General features: G+C 40.9%; 1 protein-coding gene across 1 annotated transcript in view; it reads left to right on the top strand.

Moving 5' to 3' along the window:
- Positions 1 to 15,242, top strand: part of dlgap1b (discs, large (Drosophila) homolog-associated protein 1b) — an 89,305-nt gene that overhangs the window by 2,401 nt on the left and 71,662 nt on the right. The window lies entirely within an intron of this gene.

Here is a 15,242-nt window from a genome sequence, read left to right as displayed (position 1 = left end):
ATCCACGTAATGTAAAGTGATAATGTCGCAAAGACGAATGCATCTAATCAACCTGTGCTCACCTTCGCATCATTCTTGTTTCTTTTTCCACTTAATGCGGTGAGATTCACAAGCCTGTTAGGGTAGAGGCCACAAGTATCGTCAAAGACTTAATTACACTGTGCAAGGGAATTCATTATAGGCAGCGGAGGGATAATGCAAGTCAGCGGGGAGGCTCAAGCTTTGTTGAAAAGGTCAGATGCAGAGTGAAGGTGCTTTCACACTTGCGCACTCATGGCTACCCTTAATTCGGTTCAAGTCTGATTCGTTTGCCGCAAAATTGCAATCAATAACTGAAATTAATTGCTCCATTGTTGCAAATTTTTGGGTGACGCTCACGGACTGCGAAAGCATTGGCGAAGTATATTAACGGTAATTTCAAATGATGTCTTTCACCCAGATAACAGCATTGCACCGTCAGTCGGCTTTATGATATGGATGATGGTTTATAACCTGGAAAGGTTTCCAGATCAAAGGTGTGCTTGAGTTTCTTCACCTACGCATTTGAGATGGGATGTCCTGCTTAAATTATTTTGCATCCAGTCACTGTATGCCGATGGTCTGCCGATACCGTGTACTTACTAAATAGTAATTTGTCCTTTTTTGGGGGGAGGCGGTGACAGTATTTCAAATGGAGACTTAAGTAAATAAGTCTTTAAGTTAATAAATTAATACGATGGTTTTGAGAAACACTTTTAAAGTTTTGGTACACACATTTTTCATTGGTGCGCATCGTTTATTTTTATTCACCTTGGTTACAATTTGAAAGTTTTTGGCTGATTGTGAATGAAAGCCGAGACCTTAAGGAGGCCGTTTTTGTAAAAGTTCCAAAATGGGGATCAGTTGTGTGACAATATTTTTCGCTCAAATCAGATCTTTCTTTCTTTAGATTGTGGTTGCTTTCGCAAATTGCTGTGGTGCATTCTATCCATTTTTTTACCATTTCAAAACAAACTTAACTTAAACCTGACTATGTTTGGAAAGAGATTACAAGAAAAGAAACATGGATGCAAAGAGACACCTGTTTGACCAATCCCGACAGCCCTGGTTTTCTTCTTAATCCTCCATCTTAACACGAGTGTCGATTAGCTGTCCTATTTCTTTCCTCTTCCTCGTTTCTTTTGAGTTCATTCAGGCTTCTCGCACCAATGAGCCTTCTTGCAAATTGCCTTGCGCAATGAGAGAGTTTCTCGCCATCACAAGTAGTAACCTGTGAAATTCATCAGCATCACATCTGTAAACTGACTCTCCAGCTGTTCAACCATCAGAAAGTGGCCATTTAATTGGTCTACCTTTCACCACACACCTAACGTAAAGCTGGAGGATACATCATTTGTTGTAACAGAATTATTTTCTATCCAATTACCGTACTTTTTCGAGTATAAGCCGTCTGGTCTCGACATGCGATTATTTCAACTATCTGATACAGGGGTTGAAATGTACGAAAAAAAACAAAACTCAATTTATACCGTACTCAAAGTACGGTAAGTATAATGATATATTTTCCTGTGGCACACTTGATGATCTCATGGCACATGTTGAGGAATCGTTGTACAGTGGACCCCCAAGTCACGGCGTCCGTGTCTTACGTTTTTTTCTCAAAGCAGAATACTTTTTAATAAAATAAAATAAAATAAAAATTTTAATAAAAGTTTTTTCATCCCCTGGTTATGGCATTTTTCCCCGCTTTACGGCATCAACAACAATTGCGAAATTGAATCTTGGCGGTCAGCGTGCCTGCATATGACTGTGCGAGTTGCACCACGTTCATGCGTCACTACGTGTGTCACTGCATACGTCACAAATGCTGGTCTGCTATTGGTTGGCGTCACGGTGTCACTAAGATGCTTACAATATTGTATTTATTAGGCATTTTAGTGCTTAATTCCAACATTAATTGATTAGCAATGGGTCTGACGATTGCTGATGATGTTAAAGAGAGAAGTAATAATACAATTAGTATGTAAACAAAGCTGGAGATAATCAAGAAATCCAAAGAAGGCTAGGCTAGGCTAGGCTAGGCTACCTTGGCGAGGGAATATGGCCGTAAATAGCTCTAGTCACATCTCTCCAAAGGGAAATAAAAGTTCATTTTTCCTTTATGTATTTTTCTGTTCATGATGTTATCTAATAATGTACATAAGTAGCACTTATTTTGTTGCTACTTTTTAATAGGTATGTAACATTTTGATGTTTTTACCTACGGTTTCATACGCATTAGCTAATTAGGATAGATTTGTATTACCTGCCATACGACGATTTTGCCTTATGATCCCAACTCCGGAATGGATTAATTTCGGGTGTCCACTGTATTTGTGTGTGTGTATGGGGTAGGGGAATTGTTATTCTGACTACGGCAAGATTCAAGGATGCCAGGAAGGACGGAGGCCAAGAGGTCAGCCGTGTATGGAGAAACCATTAGTAGATTAGCAAGAGCAAGCGCGTGTTTGGAGCAATACATAACGGGAACGCTGAGCCGCATACAACATTTGAACTAATGAGGTGTGGAGCAAGAAGCGCACTTAATGATTTTCACTCCCTCTTTAACTTTATCTTCTTGCCTGCTCCTGGCTGGTGAAAAGCACTGCAAGGCAGACATTTTTTTTTTTAATCTCAAAGAAGCAGCCCACAATCGGTTGATCTTCCTCTTCCGACGATTGTTGCGCCCATCTTAAACACGCTTTGCCAGTTAGATACGGCAGTCCATCCCATCCCCGTTAAGGATCTCGCCCGCTACATTTAGGGCACGGCGATGGTGGCGGCGTAGTCATTATTAGCTGCCGTGGCGTCTTTGCCTGTCAGATAATGATGGGCTCTGTGCCGAACTCTCCACCTTTTGCCTTTGCTTCATTAGATCCCCTCGTTTTTTTTTCCCTTTTATTTTTGCAGCTCATTCTCGTGTGTCCTCTGCTATAGCTCAACCTCCCTACACACCTTGAGGTTGGAAGAAGTCGCATTCATTAACCTGCTACATATTTGCAGTTAAGTCTTTGTAAATTCACCCTTTGCCTGTGGAATCTAGCCATAATTATATGCTGGGGAACTCTGGTGGTTTTGTGTTGCAACGTCCTTGATGTCTCCAAAGCCTTGTCTACATAGGAAAGTAATTAATCCATTGATGCTTGACCACATTTGTTTTTCAAAGCATCTTTCCCCATTGAAATGAATGGATTTGGGATTAATCCGTTCCAAGTTCCTAGAAAAGCAACAAAATACTTTTATTTTTTAAGGACAAAAATAAAATAGGATGGCTGCACATGAATGTCTGTTCGGTACAAGCTTCTGGTGTGGAGCTTTTTTTTTCAGGATTTAGGCGAAATCAGTGAAATAGTCTGGAAAGCAAATTGTCTTTTTGGGTTTCTTTATATTTGATGCTTCAAAGACACAAGTTTTAACAGAGCAGTCTTGTGTTCTGAGACTCTAATTGGACATGTGAAAGAAAAATTCTTATGGCTAAGGAGGGAGGAACTCCAAGAAGCGAGGCAAAGACAACACAATTATCTGTGTTGAACTCACTTATCTGTCAAGGTCGTCTCGCTCTAGCTACACAGAGAGGTCTTATGTACGTTAAATGAAAGGTTCGACTTTGTTCAAACAAAACAAGTGATCGCCGCAAAGCAAAATTTTATGCTGAATACTTATATTGCATTATATTTTCTTAGCTCCTCACTGAGTATTAAGACTATTTGACTAATATTATGTGCACCGTTTGTGTTCACATTTTCATAAACAGTTGGTTCCAATAAGGTATCACAACAATAAGCTAGCAGACAGTTTTAAATACGTAATTTTATTCTCCTTTTATTCTTTATTCTCGACATTAAGTGAAACGTTTATGCATACAAGTTAAGTTAAATGTTTATGCATACAAATTGATCATTCCCCAGTACAATATGTTTACATTGAGGTACCGTACATCGCATTTGAAAACTTATTCTAGCCTTACTTAATTTCTATTATTACCTCTATTCTATCATCAAGTATATCTCAAGAGTACAAGTTAACTTCGCTTATAAGTTGAGCCCCTCCTTTTTTTCCTTCAATTTTGGTGAACTTTACAAAAACGCGATTATAAGTCTACCCCTGACTTTAGTGGTTACACAGATCATGGCTGTCTAATTATAACACATGGTGTGTGTTATTAAAATGACAAAACGAAGCATTTCTTCATCGTATATCGAACAACGGTTGCGGTAATGGGGTGAGGGGGCGGGACGGAAACGAGACAGGTGCGAGGCAATGTACTTGTAGACGCTCATGCTGAAAGTAATGTTGCAGCAATAAAATGATTAGAAGTTTCAATACTTCAATCTTCTGACCCATCCAATTTGTTTGAAATGGAAGTCTTCGGAGGTGATTTGTTTATCGTCTTACTTGGGATGTTCTTTCCCCAAGTAATGACTGTTGTGAGATCACATTCTGGAAGGCCCTTCGCGGTTTCTCCCCTGTCCTGCCGACATCCATGTCGGGCTGAAGGACACAAGTGAAGCCGTCTTTTCCTTTTCATAATGCGTCAAAGTCCGCCCCCAAAAAAATCCTCGTAGCCTCGATGTTGACAACAAAGAGGCAACTAGGTGACGCTTGACAAAAGTGCGTTCTTGTGATTTTCCGCACAAACCTTCTAAAAGGGATGCATACTGAATCAAATTGAGGTTTATTAGAGGTATTAGTATTGTTTTTTTGCTTCGCGCAGGGATGCTGTAGCCATTACTCAAAACTTGTCCCGTCTCAAATTTGATTACCTGAAGGCTACGAGTCGCGGTGGTGTTGTAATAATGCCGGGGATGACGGCATTGATGAGTCAGCAAGTGCGTATATACTCTCGCTTCCGGGTCTGTTTTCTTCTCTTTGGTTGCCTTTTAATTGCCCAGTAAGTCACAGTTCCAGCCTCGCTTCCTCTCTATAGCGAAGAACAGGACATCTTCTGTTTATAGCAATTTGGCTCGAAGGGACTCCATCCTGCACCACTCCTGCACACTTAGACACTTAGATGGCTCGTACGGGAGCTGTCAGCAGTCTGCTTTAATCCCTCCACCCCCAAAACAAGCAAGTGAACAGCATGTTACCCCCAGGAAACCTGTGGAATAACTTGCATTTCTTTTTCATGCTACAATTTGTAACGTCTCTAATGCGAGTAGAACTTCCCTGTGGAAACACTTTGCCTTACGCGTTCTCCATAACTGAGAATCAGTTTTCAGATAAATGTGCTAATCCCTTCCCTTTTGAGATTATCTTTTTTTTTTTTTTAGGCATTTAAGGCTTATAACATATACTTTCAACGTCTTTTTAAATAGCCTGCATGGGGATTTGCACTGTTTATTAGGAAGGCACAAGGTCTTTAGCAAGAAAACATAAATAGCTAATAGCCCCTTTAAAAATATTTGTAATTACCCATATAAACTCACTCACTGATATTGACATTTATATATTATCTAGGATCCAACAAGCGAATATATTTGTCAATTAATAACAAGGAGATACCAGCATTGTACCGATTTTTTTTAGGTCAGAACATTTTTTGAGTTGAAGATGAAGATTGGGAAATGAACCCTATTTAATCACACCAATTATAGAGGAGAGAAATGCCAATATTTTGGGATTTGGACACTTGAATAGAATACCTGCATTGCCGGTCAAACGTTTGGAAACACCTTCAAATTCATACGGTCTCAGACTAATTAGAAGGTAAACAAATTCACACTATTAACTCTCTAAAATGGATAGCTGTGAAGTGAAAAACATTCCAGGTCAATAAGCATCATCCACATTATAAAGCTGAGTGAGCACATAACAAGATATGCAAAGCTATTAACTGGGCAAAATGTGCTACATACATACATATATTATTATATAAATGGTTACAGTATGTATCTCTGCTATCAACCAGAGTAAGCTAATTTTTTCCACTTAAATTAATTTGCAAATAAAGAACGATGAACATCAGGGCATGACCGCACAATCTCTTCGATGCCAACACTTTTCTGTATTCCGTACACAAATTTGGGAGGCCATCCAAAAAGCCTGATATCGGGCTTCAGCTGAAGAGTCGCTGAGGTCGCAGCGCTTCTTGTGCGCTAAGCTGCCGAAGGGTTTTTTTTTTTCCTCTGTGTGCAGCAGATTTGAAGTCGCATGCTATTGCATCACTGGTGTCGAGCGTTGTTTACCTACTCAGCTCCCCTTCATATGCGCTCATGCCTGCAGGCTTGACTTGGGACTCTACACCTGTTTTTGTGCGACCATTGCACACAATCCAACATTCGGATGGTGGCCTCTGTTGACATTTGGCTGTTGTTGGCAAACAGGCTGCCTTTCGCATTGCTAAAACTTTTAAAACCTTATGATCTGTTCTACTTAACTGCCGTGCCATTCAAGCTAGCGCTCACCCCCCCCCCCCCCCCCCCCCCCGCGCCACAATATTTATTTCCCATCCACTAGGATGTAGTCAGCGCTTCTGTAGATATAAAGACATACTGACGGCACTGTCAAGGGGTACGGCGTGATCCCCACCGGGACAGCAAAGGAAAGCCAAGCGTCTTTGTTTGCCTTCCAGCTACTGGAGCATGCTCTGACTGCGAAAGGCCACTCGCATTGTTGGCTTACACAATCCACCAGGGGAGGCCTTTGGCCACAACCCCACGAAGACGCATGCATAGTCCTTTCTGTGCCAGAATCAGCCGCTGCATGCTAAGTGATCTTTTGCTACACAACTCAGGCAGACGTGAAGCTTGTTAGTCCAAACGCAAACCGACTGCCCGCTGACTCGCTCGACGGGTCGGCCTTATTGACAACGGAGTTATCGGTGGATGTCCGCTCAAGGGAAACAAAAGTCCTTCCAGAAGTTCCTGCAGCATTGACCCAAGTAAAGATTCTGGCTTTTACTCAGTTTTCAGTTTGTTAGCGGTGTAAACGCATTTAGAAAAAGCAATCCGCTCTGTGCTTTGTTACGCTTACTTCTTTGCATCAAACAGCGTTTGCATGTTTGCGCGCTGGAGCCGCAGGCTCGCATCTACATGCAGACCCAAGCTCGAGGAAGCTTTTAGAGGGCCTGTCTACTCGGGTGACAGTGATCGGTGGAGATGGCTGACATCTCCCGTGAAAAGATGCTGACAGGATCTAACAGTTTTGACAGGACTTCATAAAGATTCCGGAATACATGAGAAGTCATATTGAGCGGTCGAGACTATAAGGCAATAAAAGCCGCACGGTGACTTCATTCCCAGAATTCATGTCCGTTTAACCCCGGCGAACTTGACTTGACCCGTCGGCAGCTACTGCGGCGTCTCGTTGGGTCAAATAACTGGGCGGTTATTGCTGTGGAGTAGACCTTCGATGAATCAGGGTTATGACGAAGATCTCCCTGAAGCTGAGGACCGACGTTGGCCGTCGAGCGGTGGGCGGGTGTGTGATCACAGTTACATTCGGCAAGAGTGTCGTTTGGCAAAGCTGCTGCGTGTCACTTATGCGCCGTTTTTGTTCGCCGCTACCTTCAGGACTAATCTTGAATCCTATTGACAAAACTAAATCTACGCTTCCTTCCTTTTCTGCAAAATCTTTTACAAGAGAGACAAGTATTATGATCGCCAGGCCTTGGCGTTCAGCTTTCACCCAAGTGCCGTTGATGACGTTAGTGTCCATGGGAGGACCAGACTGTCATGTGACCAAGCATCCTAGAAAGTCTCTGTGGCAGGGGTTTATTTAAAGCGAGGAGCTTTATTTAAGAAGCCGTCGGCTGAGATAAGCCGCCAATAGGTCCGGCTCGGAATGGAATCGAGGAGACTATTTGAGGAAGAGCCCTACTTTAAGCGCTTGGTTGTGGGGGGGGGTGAACGAAGGCGATAAGGGTCGGGGCAACAATGGAGATTATGAAAGGGAATATTTTGCCATGGCAGGCATTTAATTGATCCCTTCACTTTTTGAATGGGAAATAACAGTGATGCTGACAGCACCCTGTGAAGTCAGCGCCCGTGATTGCACTTCTGGCATCCTTTTATCAAAGCTCCCATACGTCTAGTGCGGCCTCGCTTTCATCCGACCTTTCGCAACGACGTCCTGCATATTCAACGTGGCGTCAGCAAAAACGGAAATCCACTTTATACTAAATTAAGCCTATCTGAGGGAACCTTCCAGGGCCTAAAACTTTGTCACAGCAAAACCGCAATCAGCGTCAGCCAATTTTACAATTGAAGACATACCTGCGCGATTTGACTTTGACCTGGTATTCATGAGGCTCGATTTGACTTTGACTCTAAATAAGTTATGCCTAGTAATATAGAAAAATCTGCATGTTAAAGGTTGTTTTTCGGGAAATGGTAAAAGGAGTGCGCCCAAAATTGGACTTTCTATACCATATGGTACACACACATAGGACATAAGACAACATAAACACAATTAGGACATCTACTATTGCTTCATCTGTCAATACAAAACCATCAATACAAAACCAACAAAGACACAAAAGCTACATTATTTTTCCATTTTGCTCAATCTTGGGTTGGCAACACAAAATGTTGACATAGCTGTATTGAACCAAGAATAAAAAAAAAAAAATCTTTCTGGAGCCTTTGGGATCCATGGTCCATCAAACATCTGCCTTTTTTTTTTTTTTTTTACAAAAACCACTGAAAGAAATAGAAATTTAAATATTTATTCTACTGCTATTTATTCTCTAGTTGAACCATGGTCTACTTGTCAGTTATTCGTTTACTTGACAAGCCAAATTTAAAATTCAAACACTGGTTTGGGTCAATTTAAGTCTTTACTGGGCACAGGGCTGCTAACACCACCTGAAAAACATCTTCATTTAAGATTTAATAAATAATTTACGGCACCCAGCATTGTCTTATCCGTGGAAACCGGGTCAAAATGGCTCTTTGAATGTTAAAGGTTGCCGACCCCCTGGTTCTGATAATCATTGCAATTACTGCAGGTGGCTAGGAATGCTACACACAAGTGTTGACATCAGATTTATCAAAACTTTTAACTGGCCCAAACGGAATGTACGAAAGACTAATTCAAGTAGTGATCCAACTCAAAATTTTCTAAAACACAATTTGTGGACCCCCAACCTAATGGGACCATTGACCCCGGTTTAATAACCATTGTTTACGTTACAATCTCCAGTACACATGTAGTACATACAGTAATCCCGATTTGACTGAATGAGCCAGAGGATTATTCCGGATTATTAAAGATTTCACATCAGCAATCATAATAATCGATTTCTAGTTGATAGTCAAGCCCAGCTTGGGGCATAATTATTCCGGTAAAGCGGCTAGGATTTGTTATCCTTTGCCATCAATAATAGAAGGGGGTCCAGATTGTGCATCGGGTGTTTATATAGGCGAAGTGCGAGGGAAGGTGAAGCCCCAAAACTCTTGCCAGATTTCATTTCACGCTCGGCAGAGCTCCGCCTCAGAGACAGTGACATTTACATGGGCCTCCATAGTACAGCCTTTTGCTGCAGGCCCAAGGCGCTGGCTAAATCAGGCACGAGGGCCCACAAATAAGGAACTTCGTCCAAGCGCTAGAAGGATTGTTCGCTCCGTGACGGTAGATGTTACATAATCACCCGATACCTTTTGAAAGATAATTGCGGCAGCAATAAACATCCGCCCACAATTGATATGTTTTCTTCATTATGATCACATATGTCAACACCGGGCAGGGGTTTTTGGCCAGGCTGCTAATCCAACTGTTTGATGGGATGATCTTGACAAAGTCCAACTGACCGTCTTTTAACGTAAAGCTCGTGAGGCTAGTTTAACCCCTTGCGCCGACTTTGCTGTGCTAGCCGCTAATCTGATTAGCTCGCCGCCGCTCGTAGTTTACGTCCAAGGTGGCACGAGCAGTTCAGTTCACATTAAGATCTTTGCTAATGTAACTGCCACCTTTTAGGAAGTTTTGTATAAAATGTGAAGCAAACAGTTCATATGCCTCATATGCCATCCTTCATAACAAATATGTTTTATTTATTATTTTATTTATTATTTTGTAGTGAGGAAGGACGTTGCAGCTGCAGTTGAGAGCATGAGAGAGATCTATGACACACATATTGTTCTGTCTTGCTGTGAAATCTGAGCCGCGAGTGTCTGTAAGTTGTACTTTATTTGTAAGAATGTTGTCATTTATGATAATATACCCAAAATTAGTTTGTTTTTTGATCCAACGACTTGTGACTGTGTGTAACATGCTAGCTAATGTTAGTGCTTATCTTCAGCATGTTACACAGTGCTACCTTGCGTTTAGCTCGTTAGCATTTTCGTTTGTGCCAGGTATTTCCCTTTGGTATATGTTAGCATGTGTAAAAGTTTTGCATTGATACAAACTCATTTGCATCCAATACATGTTTTGTATTGAAATGAATAGCATCTGTAATTCAGTTAACTTTGACTTAATATAATTTGTGTTCGTTTTTGTACATTTCGAGGCGGCGCAGCACGGTGAAAGACTGGTTAGCGCGTTTGTCTCTCATGTGGAGTTTGTAGTTTCAAGTGCAGGTCTTGGTTTTGTAGCTGAAGTTTGCATTTCTCCCCATGCCTGCATGGGTTTTCTCTGGGTTCTCTGACTTCCTCCTACAGGTGTGTAGTGTACGAATGGTCTTTTGTCTCTGTGTGCTCTGTGATTGGCGGCAACCAGTTCAGGGTGCACCAAACACAACTTTTAGAAGTCTGCAACCTTTATGAGGTTAAGAAATTGGAACGGATAGATAGATTTTTTTTTTCCCTTGGAACATTTTTTTGACTCCAAATTTAAATCTACGCCACTAATCTAATCCTTCGACCTCTCTGATGTTTGTGTATTTTACTACATTGTAGTCAGTGCTTGTTTTCAGTACTATACAGTATCTATTTTAATATAAAAGCTGTAAATAAATATCCATAAATAATAATCACTATAACTGGGAACACTCTTAGGACATTTTAGACTACCCCTCGTCACCATGGTTGCGCTAGTTTCTCACTTTTGTTATTGGTGCAATGCTTCACTTTGCACCTGCCCGGGGTATCTTTCCCACATTCGGTATCCTTTGAGAGTACTTTGACGGCACATATCCCACTCCCCTCCCTTTTTTTTCTTCCCGGGGAGTCCTTTTATTATCTTCTGCCAGCTGGTGTGAAATTGTACAGCATTGGCGTGTGAGAAAGCGTCATTCATAACGGCCGCGAGGTTTGTAAGTGACGGTCATTGGGAACATGTTTTCATAAACGTTTGGCGCCGCAGCACAGTCATGGGCAGATGGACGCCATGACGGCGCGGGTGGAGGTCACCGACCACGCCGTCTCGACCCGCGTTCCAACGACACGATAAAGTCCATTAGAAAGCGGTCAATCTAGCTATGGCGGGCATACTAACCGCCATCATGAGGTGCTAACAAAGTTATGGATTCATTAACGAGCATGTGTCCCGGCAGGAAAGCGAGCTCGGCGAGGTTGCGGCGTGACAGATGGCGACTGCGTGTGTGAATGAGTGAATGCTTGCTGGTGACGCTCAGGCTTGTTTATCCACACAAACCAGTGCACAGGGGACAAAATGTGATATTTAACACCCATGCGCCTGCTTCTGTTTGGTTTCATGGCAGTGGAGGTTGTTGAAAGTTTATCTTTGACACCTCTCTTGTGTGCAATGAGAATTCAGAATTAGCATATTTGTAGCAGCGCTGTCACAGCCCTGTGACAGTTAAATTGCAAAAGAATGTAAAGATGGGCATAATAAATGGATCCTTTTTATGGGTGTGTAATTCTATTCTGGCCCTGGTACCGACTCGCTGCCAAAATACGACGATGCACCGAATAAAATAATGAATTGAACAGATTTAGTTGTGCTTTACTCACAAAACACATTCTGCTGTGTGCACCTTGGCCACCTGGGGGCAGTATAAGACATACAAACAGGTATAAAGAACTGGAGCCTCGGCTCCTTTGTTGAATTCTCAGTGGGGCAGTTCTTCACAGAGGATAAAGAATATCTATATGTGTGATGCTAAATGTTATTTACAGGAATCTTAACAGAGTGCAGATTTTTTTCAACAAAAAAGTAACAAGAGTTGCATAAGCTAAAATATTGTACTTATAAATGGAAAGTGATGTGGAAAGTGCGGCATATATATGTATATGTAGTTAATTTTATAGGGCTCATAAGCTTACAACCTAATTTTATAAGTCTAACTTTATACCTTAAAACCAAATTTTCTCATGTGGTATTTTAGTTTCTTCTTGTTTCTTTATCAATTAAGATCTTATAAAATGACTGATTTCATTATTAAAAAATATGACTTGAAAATTCCCCTTTAAAAAAATCCCCCAATATAGGTTTTACAACTTTAATTAAAATATTTTATTAAAAATTAATTATTTTAAATTCTGGCCCAAATAATTGAGTCTCAACACTTCTTCGTACTTAAATGAGTTGCTGTAGAACCGTTCTTATCAATTATGTTTTGCTAAGACCCCCCCAGGAAAGAGAACCCCCCTCCCAACTCGATGCGCCGATTATGAATTCGATCTCTAAATGTATAAGTATACCTAAAACCCGTTTATACATTATTATTAGGCTCTCAGCCTCGATTTTCAATTTTTTCTTTTGAGGCTTTTCTGCTTCTTAATGTTGAGATTTAAAAATAATTGATCATTCATTTTCCAGATCAGCGATTCGGGGGAAATCTATTTGAATGCGCATATACATTAAATAGATTAGGCTACATTTGGGATTATAAATCTCTCATTACCAGATTTAGCACTATTTTGCACTTTTAATGGTGCTGATGCATCACAAATGCTGTTTGGTAATCAAATGAAGCGGCAAAAGCACAACAGATGCCTAAGAGGCAGGACGGGAAAGAGAAGAGAAGAGAAGGGATGCTGGTCTCGTCTGAGAAATCCGGAATGAAAGGGCGCTGATGGAAAGACGGCTATTTTTGACCAATCCTGTTGAACATCGCGAGGCTTTTCAGGCTTGTTCCTTTGGTACGGAAGGTACCATCAAATGTGTTAAGGTCCATTTTTCTACTTAGCCAAGATGTCATTTTCTGACTCTTCATTGTCACGTTAATGGCTCGTCGTCGGTTGCTTCATTTTGACAGAATGAATGTAGTTGTTAGGGGGCGTTCATTTATCTCACCGCAGGTGTTTTTTAGGGACAAGGTCCGTGTGGATGATCGTGTCAGGAAAAAAAAGGAATAAAGGAAAGAAAGAGGTAAAGAATGAAGCAGTTTTTTAAGATTTAATGCTGCAGTTCAGGTTGTGCTGCTCCTTCTTTTATGCTCGATTTGGCCACCAGGAGGAGCATATTTTCTGTTGTGTACTGTCTCATGAATTGAGGATCCCCAAAGAACCCCTTTGTGATGTCACCTTCACTCTTTTTGTCCTTTCTCCCAACCTTCACATTTTTTTTGTGTGTGTGACAGAATTTAGCGCTGAATTAGTGAGTAATTAAATTGGTGTGGAAGGAAAAAGGTCGTTAGTGCTTTGCCTACATGGTTTTGGGCAGAAAATGGACAGACAGCTGGGGATCAGTCTGTGACCTGAGCAATGGGTCGGTTATGGAATTAGCTGGCTTCCTGTTCTGTTATTGGTTTCTATATTTATTTATTTATTATTTATATTTTTTTCAGGTCAGTACTCATGTCTGCTCTCACTGAGCCTTTCCAGAGACGCAGATTTTTAGGATAGATAATCTCGATATACGTAATGAAAGTGGTTTTGGATTGAGTTCAGTACAAGAGATTTTAGGGGAGAGGTTTTGCGTTTTTTTTTTTTTTCCCCTTTTTTTAGTCAGGGAATGTGAGCTGTCACAAATAGAGAGCGGGAGATGAATGGAAGGGCTCATATCCGCTTCAGAAAAGATTTCAGTACCAAGGACAGCGCCTCTCACACTGCACCTCAGCATGCAACTTGTTGCCACGCCAACACACACTCACACACACACACACACACACACACACACACGTGTGTATATATAATATATATATATATATATATATATATATATATATATATATACACACACAAAAATCACGTTTCTTGTAGGAGTGCCTGCCTCCCACATGAAACTTACATCTCTTGCCTAGATTTATTTTGTAATAAATTGGAGCTTCAAGTGTAAATTCTGATTATTATCATGTTTGGTCAGCCACAGGCTTCACACAAATCAGATTTCAGGGCACAGCGCCAATATGTGAGACTACAGCCAAAGGGATGGGAAGGGATAACAGTATAGTTACTATGTAAGGTTTAATCATATTTTAAGATTTAAGTAACTATGAGTACTGCAGTATAATTTCTCTTATGTAAAATATAATTAATTAATATATTCAGGTACCCAGATGCACATGCATGAAAATTCCATGGGGGCTGAAGCTACCTTGCGTTTTTTCACCTATGGCGGGGCGGGGGGGGGGTCTTGTCCCCATTAATCATGAAAAACGAGGGATTACCGTAAATTGAGAAAAGTTTATGCAGTCTCTCAGGTATGTAAGTTTAGCATCACTAAGTCTGTGAGTTTATATCAATATCTAGTCAAAGGTGAATGGATTCCCAAGGTTTTTGGTTAGCACATTAACTCTGTATCCTCTGTAATTTGTTAACAATTGGATGAGTAAGAATCAAAGCAAAAATTTTAATGTATACCATAGACTAGTGCAAAAAGACTACAGTGAGGTTCACCCTATTGGGAAGGTTTGCGCTGTATTTGTTTACTTTTGTAGCAGTTGTTTGACATGCAGTATTTATGAACACATAGAGCGCAGCAACTACCAACAACACTGACTAGTCGAATGGAGTAAAGTTCCCCCAGTTGGCAAAGTTAGCCTTTTTCCTTTTATACTGTTGGAACAGTTGACATTCAATATTAATACAGCCATAGGCTCCAGTTTCATTGTTTTACAACACAGACAAAGAAAGTAAATATTCAAGTTCACCCTATTGTGTCTAAGTGAGCACTTTTGTCTTTTTTTAGCTTTCTGAACAGTTGCTTGACATGTGCAACGTTAATGAAGTCATGGCCTGCAGGAGTTGCTTTTTTATCACATTTGTGGGAAGTCAATAGGAAGAACTTTTCCCAGCTGACAATATGAGTACTTTTTGTAGCCACAGAAATCATGTTTCACATGCAATAATCAATTCCCATAGGTACCATGCAACTCAAGGCAGTGGAAAATGAATTGAGTGAGGTTATCTCAGTTTACAATATTTTGAATGTTAACCTAT

Source organism: Hippichthys cyanospilos, chromosome 19 (assembly GCF_059441005.1).
Source record: "Hippichthys cyanospilos isolate Australia breed blue-spotted pipefish chromosome 19, RoL_Hcya_1.0, whole genome shotgun sequence".
NCBI classification, from domain to species: Eukaryota; Metazoa; Chordata; class Actinopteri; order Syngnathiformes; family Syngnathidae; genus Hippichthys; species Hippichthys cyanospilos.
Note: the sequence above shows the minus strand (reverse complement) of the source record. Positions and strands in the feature narration are given on the sequence as shown.